This window comes from Herpailurus yagouaroundi, unplaced genomic scaffold, assembly GCF_014898765.1.
Source record: "Herpailurus yagouaroundi ecotype Mexico unplaced genomic scaffold, PumYag 164, whole genome shotgun sequence".
NCBI lineage: Eukaryota > Metazoa > Chordata > Mammalia > Carnivora > Felidae > Herpailurus > Herpailurus yagouaroundi.
Window position 1 is genome coordinate 35,661,871 of NW_024412405.1, and position 12,144 is coordinate 35,674,014.

The 12,144-nt window shown below is 36.1% G+C and overlaps 1 protein-coding gene across 3 annotated transcripts in view; it reads right to left on the minus strand.

The window, feature by feature from the left end:
- Nucleotides 1-12,144, minus strand: part of PIBF1 (progesterone immunomodulatory binding factor 1) — a 203,488-nt gene that overhangs the window by 11,136 nt on the left and 180,208 nt on the right. The gene's annotated exons all lie outside the window — the stretch shown is intronic.

Sequence of the window (12,144 nt, forward strand, 5' to 3'; positions counted from 1 at the left end):
CCCCCCCCCCCCCCCCGGCTGTCATTAGTTCTATTTAGAACCATCTAGCTTGAGTGAGTATTTTAAAACATAGCTGTTGAGTTCAAGCCACCGAGCCTTAATAAATCTTAGGGCCAACAGAGGAGCTGGAAGAAATGGTGCCAGAATCCTTTTTCTCCTTTCTGCAGTACTGGGGTTGGCTTGGCCGCTGCACATGAAATGTGTATACCTTCAGACACTGCCAATCTGATAGAATATTATTTGAGCCTTTGGAGGGCTCTTTTTGCTTTCAAGATTATTTCATTTATATGTTCCCTAGAGTGAAGTACCTAATCACTGATTTGATGTTAAACATGTCTGGTATTATGGTAGATTTTAGCTTGTGTTCTACTTTCCATGGTAAGTAGAAGGGAAAGGGGAGATGATGGACTCTCAGCCTATCAAAAGAAAACTTTCTATCTGGAAGAACCTAAATTTACTTGCCATAACTTTTGTATCATAGCATGAAGGTAAAATAATAGGAAAAAATAAGCTTTAATACAGCCTACTACTAGTCTCCAGATTAACACAGTGAAGAGGATCATTCATATTTGCTGGGGAAGGGGACAGGGAGGGCAACGAGGATGAGGAGGGAGAACAGGAAGGAGTTGCAGGTATACTAGGCAGAGGGCTTTGGCTCCTAGGTGCCCTAGAGGAGCCATAATTTGGTTTCTCTTGGGCTTCCTTCTGCCGCCGGTATAGGAGCAGTTACAGGAAGCAGCTCATTCCTGATGCTGGTCAAGAGACAGAAGGGAAATCATATGTCGTTGCTTTATCCACACAAGGACCACTCAATTTATGGTGCTGTCATAGTCTACCTTTGTTCATCTGATTGCATTAAACAATGTTAGCATGGTTTCTGAAATCTAGAAAAAGAACACTTTTTAAGCAACACAGTTCTGTAAAAATCCTATTAAGATGATATAGCTACAATGGATACCAAAAGAACATGTAGAAAAATTTTGTTCAGTTTTATTATGCTTGGTCATAAATGATCCACCCCCTTTTATACCAATGGTAAATTTGGGGAAAGAAAATTCCACTGTAACATCATATACAATCTAGAATAACATCATCTACTGAACACATAGAAAAGCAAGCACATGTACTGGAAATATTTTAGTTAGGTTAGAAGTCAAAGACACATCTATTCCTGACTCTGTTATTAACTATGTAAATTTACGCAATCTGTTCATTCTGTTCAATGAACTTCAGTTTCCTAATTGATAATATCTACGCTTGTGTTACTTTTTTGGATATTTGCCAGTCGGATAAGTGAATGTGTTTATTTAGCATTTCTTCTGTTGGGAGGTTAAGCAGCTTCTCCTATATTTAAAGATATTTCCTTTTCTGTTGATATCCTTGGCCCATTTTTCTCCCAGATGATTGGTCATTTTCTTCTGCATTTCAAGGAGCTCTCTATATGTTAGAGCCCTTTGTAGTATGAGTGGCAGTTTTACTTCCCCCTTGTTTATATTTTATTTGACTATGTTTACACTTAAAAAAATTTTTTTTTTTTGCTATGCAGAACTTTCTGATTCTGATGTAGTTGAATATATCAATCTCTCATTGTACAGCCTTCTCTGTGTTTTCTTCTTCCATTTTCCTCAAGATAGTTTTATGGTTTTTCTTTTCCTTTTCAAACATTTAGACCTCTAATCTGTTTGAAGTTTATCCTAGCTTATGGTGAAGGGTGTGGATTCAACATCTTTCCCCCATAGCTATTCTATAATAACATTATATGTTCACCCACTTCAGATGCTTACCTTTATCTTATACTAAATTTTCATATAAGTATATGATTTATTTCTGGACTTTTAAACTCTATACTAATAGTCTGTCAATTCATGCCCCCATGTCACACTGTTATAATGTTTAATGATTCAAGTATTTTTAGGGCTATATTCATAGAAATAGGGGTGGAATTATGTTAAATTACAAGAAAAACTTAGAAAGAACGGACTTATATAATACTGAGTCTTCCTAACCATGGCAATATTTTAATATATTTTTCACCTACATTTTTGGCATAAATTGTCATGCCTTATTTGGTTGTTACTATTACAAATAAATGGTTATAGTTGTGAGATTCCAATTCTTAGACTGACAAAACGAAAATAAACAAACCAACATAACGTACACGAGCTAGAAAACTTGCTTGTCACTACAAAACAGAATCCTTTGGTGAGATGAAGTCACCTTGAGATCTTCTGGTTTGTTCCTGATCTGGTTTGATTCTCACCATGTTCTTGCCTGGCTCCTGATCACTGGCTCCATCTCCTATTTAAGATTCTGCTCTTATTGTTTGGACTTGACTTTTGCATTTCATTTCTCTAGCTTTTGATTCTGCTTTTCTCTGCTCTACAACTGTCCTTTTTTGACTGGTCAGTAGGGTTATTTGTACTACTATGTAATGATTTACAAATACTGTTCACTGTAGAGCAGAGCGTATGATTAGATCCACAGGAAGGGAACCTCTGATGTTCAAAGGAGAATGTTTCAAGTATCATGTTCAACTGAATTCTTTTTTCTTATACTGCATCTATTGCTCAAAATCATATCGTTTACTTGTCCTGTTTGGACTCTGACATTTTTTACAGATATTTCCTTCCCTCTTCTAGAGTTCCTGCCTTCTATTTTTTTTCCTCATTGATGGAAACAATATATGCGTTTTTCCATCTTTCCTAAGATTATCTAGTTTCTTAATAATGCTATTAACTGGACTCAATTTTGTACTGACTGCTTTTAAGACTGATGCACAGTTGTTATCCTGAAATTTCTTTTTATTACTTTATTTCTTTATTATTTATCTTGGCAAGTTCCAGTATTTCTTGTACTTCTCTCTCTCTTTGTTATTTGATGGCACACAATCTGGTAATTTTTCTGAGAAGTTACTGTGGAAGAAAATATTGTACTTTTCTTTAGGACTTGCATGGCATTACTTCTTTGTTTCCTCAAGTCAAGTTTCTGGGGCACCTGGGTGCCTCAGTCAGTTAAGCATCCAACTTCAGCTCAGGTCATAATCTTGCAGTTCGTGGGTTTGGGCCCCGTGTTGGGCCCATGTGAGTTTCTTTTAGATTGTACTCTGGTGGACCTCTGTGTTTATGTGGACTTGTACAGAACTCAGAGGAACTAGGTCAAATTATTTTGATTTTTGGGGCGCCTGAGTGGCTCAGTCAGTTGAGTGTCCACCTTTGGCTCAGGTCATGATCTCATGGTTCATGAGTTTGAGCCCCGCATTGGGCTCTGTGCTGACAGCTCAGAGCCTGGAGCCCCTCTGGATTCTGTGTCTCCCTCTCTCTCTGCCCCTCCCTGACTTGCTCTCTTTCTCTCTCAAAAATAATAAATATTTTAAAAAATTGAAAAAAAAAAATAAAGTCGAGTTTCTGAGAACTATGATGCCAAGCTGATTCCTATTTCTTTGTAGGTATTTTCTTTCTCTGGAATATTCTATGTTGTTTAACTTTTCTCTGCTAGTTTCCATCTTTTTTCCTTTTTCTAAATTTTAGGAGAGCTCGTTGACTTTTCCTCACATCCTGTCCTGGCATTTTTACTTACTTATAATAATTTCATGACTTTTAATTTAGGAATTTTGAAAGTATCACCGTTTTTTTTTTTGTTCACTGTTTCTTATTTTATGGAAATACTACTTTCTCAAATCTTTCTGAAAAAACGAATTATAGCTACTTTGTAAGTTCTTTTCTGCTATGGAATTTTGTTTTTGTTTTCTTTGGAGAACAGGGTCACTTTCTCTGTTGATTGTGATTTTTTTGTATTAAAAATTTTTAAATAAATGTTTTATATTATTTTTGAGAGACAGAGTGCAAGCAGGGTAGGGACAGAGAGAGAGGGAGACAAAGATTTCAAAGAAGGCTCCAGGTTCTGACTGTCAGCACAGAGCCCAACACAGGGCCCAAACCCATGAATCGTGAGATCATGACCCGAGCTGAAGTCTGACGCTTAACCAACTGAGCCACCCAGGAGCCCGTTTATTGTAATTTTTTCCCCTCTTATGCTAATTATTTTCTTTCCGTTTCTGACAGTCTTTGGTGTGTGTTCCAATTTATGAACAAAGAACCACATTAAAAGTTTTCTTTTTGTTTTTTTTGTTTCACTCATATCAATGAGACAGTTGAGTACAATATGTGGATGAGAGAAACTGTTTAGTAAGCTTCACTTGAAGGTCCTCTTGCAGAAAGTAGGCGCTCTTCTCCAAAATGACAAAACGTAGAGTGCCCTAATCCAGAGTCCCTTATTTTGGCCGGTTTAGCCTCTTCTTGGCAAATGTTCCGTTAATTTAGAAAGCCATTTCTCAAAATATTTTTTAAAAATTCCTGTTTTTAAAAATGCTATTACTTGTTCATGGAAAAATTAAAATACTGTAGAAGTGCCATGCCCCAGTCCTCTTTCCCTTAAATCACTAGTTTGAGACCTTTAAATACTAATCTATAACATGGTCTGATTTATAATAATATTCATTAATTCTGATATACTCTTATACTGATTTCCAAAAAGTGAACAGTATTTATGTTACAATCTAGTATATCAAATACATAAAAAAATTACAGTAACTTCAGAATGAATGAACCATTCTTTAAAATTAACAACTTCAGAACTGCATCTGGCTGAACAATTGAGACTTAGGGTAAAACTGAAATGAAATGAAACAATACAAACCACATTGAAGTGAAATAATTAGTGTTCAAAATGGAAGAATTAAGGGCAAAGACATTCTTATAAAACTTCTAGATGATGATGATGAGGACGATGACGATTGTTACTGCAGAAATAATCTCTACAAACGTGATAAACTGCTCTCGTAAATCCAGAATCGTATATCTCGGCCATTTAGTAGAAACTATGCACAGAGAGTGGTGGTATATTAAAACAGCTCAACTACACAGCAGCTGCTTAACAGAATTGCGTAGTTGATGCCAATAAATTGCTGAAAGTTGTAAACTCTGCAAAGATGTTGGCAAGGGGACACATAGATGGCATTTCTTGATGAAAATAGCTCTGACAAGTATAATGCAAAGTATGTGCCCCACTAGAGGTCAAATGTAAGTGTTTTTACATACGAATAACAATGTGTCATGGCTACTAAGTCAGATAATTCTGTGCATCTTTCCTACTTGAGGTAAACACAAGGTAAAAACCAACCTTGTTTTAAGCCAAGTACATACATATTTTGGATATTTAAATTTCATCTGAAAGGGTATTTAAAAAACATTTTATTATGGAAATTTTCAAACATACAAAGACGAGAGCATATGAAGCTCTCAATTTCTATTGGCTAACTATACCAATGATAAACATTTTGCCAGATTTGTTTTGTCAAACAGCTTTAATGAGATACAATTCACCACCATACAGTCATCCATTTAAACTATATAATCCAATGTTTTTTAGTATATTCGCAGACATTACGATTACCCACTATTACTATAGTCCATTATGAAACTTTTACTTCAAAAAGAAACCTGGACTCCTTTAGGAATCACTCTGCTATCCCACCTTACTCTCAACTTCTCAGCCTTAAGTAACCACTAATCTTTTTTCTGCCTGTGTAGATTTTCCAGTTCTAGACATTTCATATGAATGGAATCATAAAATATGTGATCTTTTGTTACTGCCTTCTTCCATTTAGCATAACATTTTCAAGGGTCATCCATGTTGTAACATATCACTACTTAATTCCTTCTAATGGCCAAATAAAACTCTATTATCTGATTATTCTGTATTTTGTTTATCCATTCATCAGCGGATGGACATTTAGGTTGTTTCCACTTTTTAAAAAAAAATTTTTCTTTTTTAACATTTATTTATTTTTGAGACAGAGAGAGACAGAGCATGAACGGGGGAGGGTCAGAGAGAGGGAGACACAGAATCGGAAACAGGCTCCAGGCTCTGAGCTGTCAGCACAGAGCCCGATGCGGGGCTTGAACCCACGGACTGCGAGATCATGACCTGAAATGAAGTCAGCCGCTTAACCGACTGAGCCACCCAGGCGCCCCAGGTTGTTTCCACTTCTTGACTGCTGTGAATAATGTTGCTATAAAGATTCATGCACAAGTTTTTGTGTGGACCTGTTTTCATTTCTCCTAGGTATATACCTAGGGGTGGATTGCTGGGTCATATGGTATTTCTACATTTCTGTGTTTAGTTGTTTGAGGAAGTGCCAGATTGTTCTGTCAACAATGTTTTATCTATTCCCTTACCAGTTTTTTTTTGAAACATTTCAAAGCAGATTTCAGACCTCAAATCATTTCAACTTGAAAATACTTCAGTGGAGATATTTTTTAAATATTCTTTTTTTTTTTTTTAAGGTTATTTCTTTATTTTGGGAGAGAGAGAATGTGTATGTGAGCAGGAGAGGGGCAAAGAGAGAGGGAGAGAGAGGTTCCCAAGTAGGTTCCGTGCTGTCAGCACAGAGTCCAACTCGGGGCTCAAGCTCAAGAACTGTGAGATCATGACCTGAGCCGAAGACTCAGATACTTAACCGACTGAGCCACCCAGGCACCCCAGGAGAGAGTTTTAATATGTGATTTTTGAGGAATTTAAAATATACCTTGAATGCCAATGCCACTACACTCTGAACAACAGATAAAGCAGATTTTGTATGGCAGAACTGTTAGAGAACACTAGCAGTATCTACGACTGCAAACCCCTCTTTTCCAGTCCCTCAGTCTTCCCATCAAAATACTTGTTCCCATTTGTAGGCTAACGTCTCCCTAGAGTGCAGGTCTTTCTGGGTTCAAAGCTGTCATTACTTACACAATAGAACATCTATCTTCTATCAAAGACTTCGATACACACACTTTCAGGTTTGGAAGTGATCTTCAAGTTATTTAACCCAGACTCTATACAAAACAAAACAACACAACAACAACAAAGCAACAAAGCAAAGGAAAACAAATAAAACATGTCTCCTTATGAGGTCTATCCTTAGGTTTTAATTCTAGCCTTTGGAGACATGTATAACAAGTCTATTACTGCTTCTTTCACATGCTTACTTTGAATTTCTTACATCTCTCTGAATCATTTCTTCTGTAAATACCCCCAGTTCATTCATCCCTTTTATGACTAAAAAGAATTCTTGAATTCTTTCACTATCCTGATTGTTTTCCTCAGATTATCTTCTAGTATTTAAAAGTTTTGGGCCTAGAACAGAACAAAGAAAAAAGTCTTGGCCAGCGAAGAGTAGAGTAAGGCTTATCTACTTCTTATTCTAATGTATTTAAGATGACATTCACATTTTTGGAACCATACCTTATCTATGACTGAAAGCTTAGCAAGAGCTCAAGTATTTACTTGAATGAGAGACTACTGTGCTGTCATAGCCTAAGGGATGTAACTAATCACCTGGTACATTCTTTCCTGAACTTGGATATAATCTTAAGGTCAGGCAGAAGAAGCTAGTGTTAATACAGTAGAGTAGGCCCCTGAGTTGAAATCGCTGCCATTGTTGAACTTACAACAGAAGTATGGGCACTTTGATTCTGCTGATTGGTTTGTACATACCTTTATCTCGTCTGATTGCTGGGTTATACATCTTGGACTTCTAACTGCTCTGCCTTCTGGTATTCATGCTCTCTTGGTGCCCAGCTTTCCCTCTGAAACAGTATTCATCTAGTTGCTGTCTAGTTTCTGGCCTTTACTCTCTTAGTATAATCTGATAGGTTTTTATGCATGTTCTAGCTGATGTCCATCATCGACTTCAGTCTCTAAACACTGTGCTCTATTTTGAGGGCTGGTTTCCCGAGTGTGGCTCACTCCAGTGCCTATACTTTCTCAATGTTTTATTCTTAGTCTTCTTTGTGTTAGCTCCTTGATATGTGATCAGTGACTTGTTAAGTTACATCAAGATAGTGCTAATATGGTACCTAACAGGATTATGATCATAATTATCTCACATCATTGTTCACAATCTCTTGGTCACCACATATTTCCAGGGACTTATCTTATAGCTTTGCATTTTGTGCATCTCCTCATGTCTTAGAATTGTGTGGTTTGTTACAAACTGCTACAGTTCTAAGTCATAAAAACACAGGGTTAGAAATGATAGTAGGAGGTCATTTACTTGTCCCTTACTGATTAAAAAAAAGGTCAGAGAAATGTACTTCCTATTTAAAAGAAAATATGCCAAACTTCTGAAATATAGTGGAAATAAAACATATTTCATTCTAAAATATTTAAAAAACTAGAAAATAACAGGTCTATATGATACCTAGTAGATATGAAAATATGATGTGAAAAAAGTTAAAAGGACATATATACGCAGATAAAATATTTTTATTTATTTTTCTTTTTTCAGATAAAATATTTTTATGATGAGATATATTGCTTCACACAAGACATAGTTTTGCTTGTAATATACAACAAAGATATTTGTAATTTTAAAGATGATGAAAGATTAAAGCCAAAATACTTATGAAAATCAAAATAAATTAAAAAAATTTTTTTTAATGTTTATTTATTTTTGAGAGAGAGAGAGAGAGAGAGACAGAGTATGAGTGGGGGAGGGGCAGAGAGAGAGGGAGACACAGAATCCAAAGCAAGCTCCAGGCTCTGAGCTGTCAGCATAGAGCCCAATGCGGGGCTCAAACTCATGAACCATGAGATCATGACCTGAGCCAAAGGTGGACACTCAACTGACTGAGCCACTCAGGCGCCCCAAAAATCAAAATAATTTGACCTAGTTCCTCTGAGTTCTGTACAAGTCCACATAAACACAGAGGTCCACCAGAGTACAATCTAAAAGAAACTCACATGTCTTTTATGCAATTCAAAACTGAGAAGAGTTATTAACTTTCTACAAAATGGATAACTGAGATTCAGTTGTTATTTCTGTGAAAGGGGTAAAAGACCATTATAGGGTTCCTGTGAGGCTTAAATAAAGTAAATGAGTATAAACAACTCTAAAGTAATATACAAATATTAAGCATTCTTATTATTAACTGAAAAGCACCTATTTTGGGAAAAAGTTCAATGCTCTTGAATTCTATTAAAAAAAATTTTTTTTAACGTTTATTTATTTATTTATTTTTAGAAAGAGAGAGAGAGCTGTGGAGGGGCAGAGAAAGAGGGAGAGAGAGCATCCCAAGCAGGCTCTTTGCTGTCAGCACAGCCCAATGTGGGGTTTGAACTCATGAAATGTGAGATTATGACCTGAGCCGAAGTCAAGAGTTGGACACTTAACTGACTGAGCCACCTAGGTGCCCCAGTGCTCTTGAATTCTAGAAGGCACAAGCAAAAGACCAGGTCTCTCAATATGAAGGAATAATTTAAAACGTTTGCTTTCTTTGATTCCATATTTCCAAACACACTTGGTTGAAAGCAATCTATAACTGATCCGTATGTATATTAGTATAACATAATCTGAAAATGTTGTAAACATTTTGGTAAAAAGAAGCTATAAAAATTCAAGATATTATTATTACTGATATGTAATAGGTTTGGTTCTGGCATACTTTTAAAAGTATATGTAAATTCGAGATTATCAATGAGTATTTTTTGCAATATTTTACTCCCTGAATTTCCTTGGACCTGAGTTCACATACCCTTATATGGAAAAAATAAGCATTCTAAAACTTTATAGAAAAAATATGACTTCCTTTGTATGTGTGCTTTAGGTTTTCACTATAATAATTGTCTTTCTTTAAAATACTCACTGAAACCCAGCAAATCAAAGCAAATTTTAACTGGAAGAGTACCACTAAGATGAGAAATGTATAAATCTGAGAAATAATTGCATTTTCATTTAAAGAAAAATTAACTTCTGCACTCGGTGTTTTTTTTTTAGGATGATGTAAAATGTAACTACAGAAGTATATAAAAAAACATGTAAAAAAGGTACTCTTAAGAAAATGTCAAAACAGTGAAGTAGGAACCAAAAGGAATGACACACATATAGAAATATGTAATTTATTTGAACCCTTTATGAAGTGGATTGCCTAAGGGGCACTTGTGGTGCTGAAATGTCCCTGAAACTTTCCGAGAAATCACAAAGAACATAACGAGTTAGAATCCGGGAACATAAACATACCATAAAAGAATGATAATTATACTGTGACTTCACTTTTAAGAAACCTGGCTAACTGCTGGTTTGTTTTCTTTTTGTTAGGTGATATACACTGCAGTAAGGGGTAAGTTATCTGGGCTAATGGGACTACAACATTTAGGCAAGTATGGGGCTTTGCATATTCTATGTACCGTAGTAAGGAGTGGTTGGTTAATTCTGGTTAAATACAAACTGAAATGCCTGTACACCCTGAAAGATATTATTGGTAGAGGCACTAAGCGAAGGGGTAGAAGAACCTTACTTAAGTCTTAGAAATAGATACTGCCCATGAACATATACCATTCCTTAAAGGCTGGATACCCATAGAGGTTGCTGCATCCAGGGTTTTAGGAATAGCTTTACTGTAGACAAACTTTTCAAAGCTATTTTTTTTTTTTTAATTTTATTTTAGAGAGACAGAGAGCATGCGGGTGGGGGAGAGGCACAGAGGGGGAGAGAGAGAATCCCAAGCAGGCTCCACACTTAGCACGGAGCCTGACATGGGGCTCGATCCCACGACCCTAGGATCATGACCTTAGCCAAAATTAAGAGTCAGACGCTCAACCGACTGAGCCACCCAGGCGCCCCTAGACAAACTTTTCAGATAGGACTTCCTAGTGGCTACATTCAGATAAATCTCAGAAATTGTTCTTGGGTGTAAGAGACCTTCCGTACTTCTTCAGTTAAAATGTTATCAGTTGTCAGAGTGTATTTTACTATCTGAGGGAAGGGGATGAGGATATATTAAAGGCTAGTTTCTAAAGCTTTCTATTTGACTATTCTGTTTGACAGCTTCAAGTGCAATTATAGTGGAAGACTGTAAAGGGCCATAACAAACATTCAACTGAGTACTTATTATGTGCTAAATACTGTGCTAAAAGGCTAATATACAAGGAAGAATGAAGTACTTTACTGGGAAAGACACATGCATAATTATGACATATAGTGATGTGAACATTAATAGAAATATTTAAAAAACTATTGGAAAGAGGTAGAAAAAAAAGATAAGTTTTTCTTTGTCAAGTTACAGAGAACTTCAAAGCATACATAACATATGAATCGAATTTTGAAACAGAAGGGAAAAAGAAAAAGGAACCACCTTCATAGAGTTATGTGCCTGTGACATGCCAGGAATGTTACTACAGTATTTCATTCTCATATAGTCCTGCAAAGTAGATATTACTTTCACACACGAGGAAACTCAGTTTAGAGGGGTTCAATTATCATCACAAGAATCCATGGCTGTCAAGTAGCAAAGCTGTGATATGAACTCATCTTGTCTGTTTAACTTTTGGCTTTTTCCACAGTATTCCAAATGTAGGTGACATAAAGAATATAAAGGTAATTCCAACCTTACAATTTAACAAGAGATCTGAACATGTATAATATGCATACCTAAGAGAAGGTGGAATGTAATTCTGGGCCAATCCACCTGTCCATCTTCCCCATGTTGACACCTAGCATGCTGAATGCTACTGGAGAAAAATTACATAGAATGGTGGTACTACTAGAAACACATGGTGTTTCAACTTGGCAATTATTTGATGTTTCCATAATATATATCACTCATTTATTGTGTGGCTATTTTAAAATTCTATTTCCTCAAAACTGTGACATTAGCACATCTCCTGCCATTATAGTATAGCCATTAGACAGGAACTACCTAAATTCTTACCACCAAACCTACAAACTCACTTTTATCTTAACATAATCTTTATTTCTATCTTCAAAATGGAAAAGGTATAGCCCTCCTGTCTAAAGTTAAATCCCATCACTGTGCTCTGATCTTCTCCTTCCCTAACACTTTGCTCAGCTGATTATTTTCTCATTTGTATCTGCAACATCTATGTGCCTCCTTCCCATCACCATTTAAACTGGATACTCTCATCCAATGGAAAAAAAGACAGTCTCTTTAGCAAATGGTGCTGGGAGAACTGGATAGCAACATGCACAAGAATGAAACTAGACCACTTTCTTACACCATACACAAAAATAAACTCACAATGGATGAAAGACCTAAATGTGAGACAGGAAACAATCACATTTCTAGAGGAGAAAACAGGCAA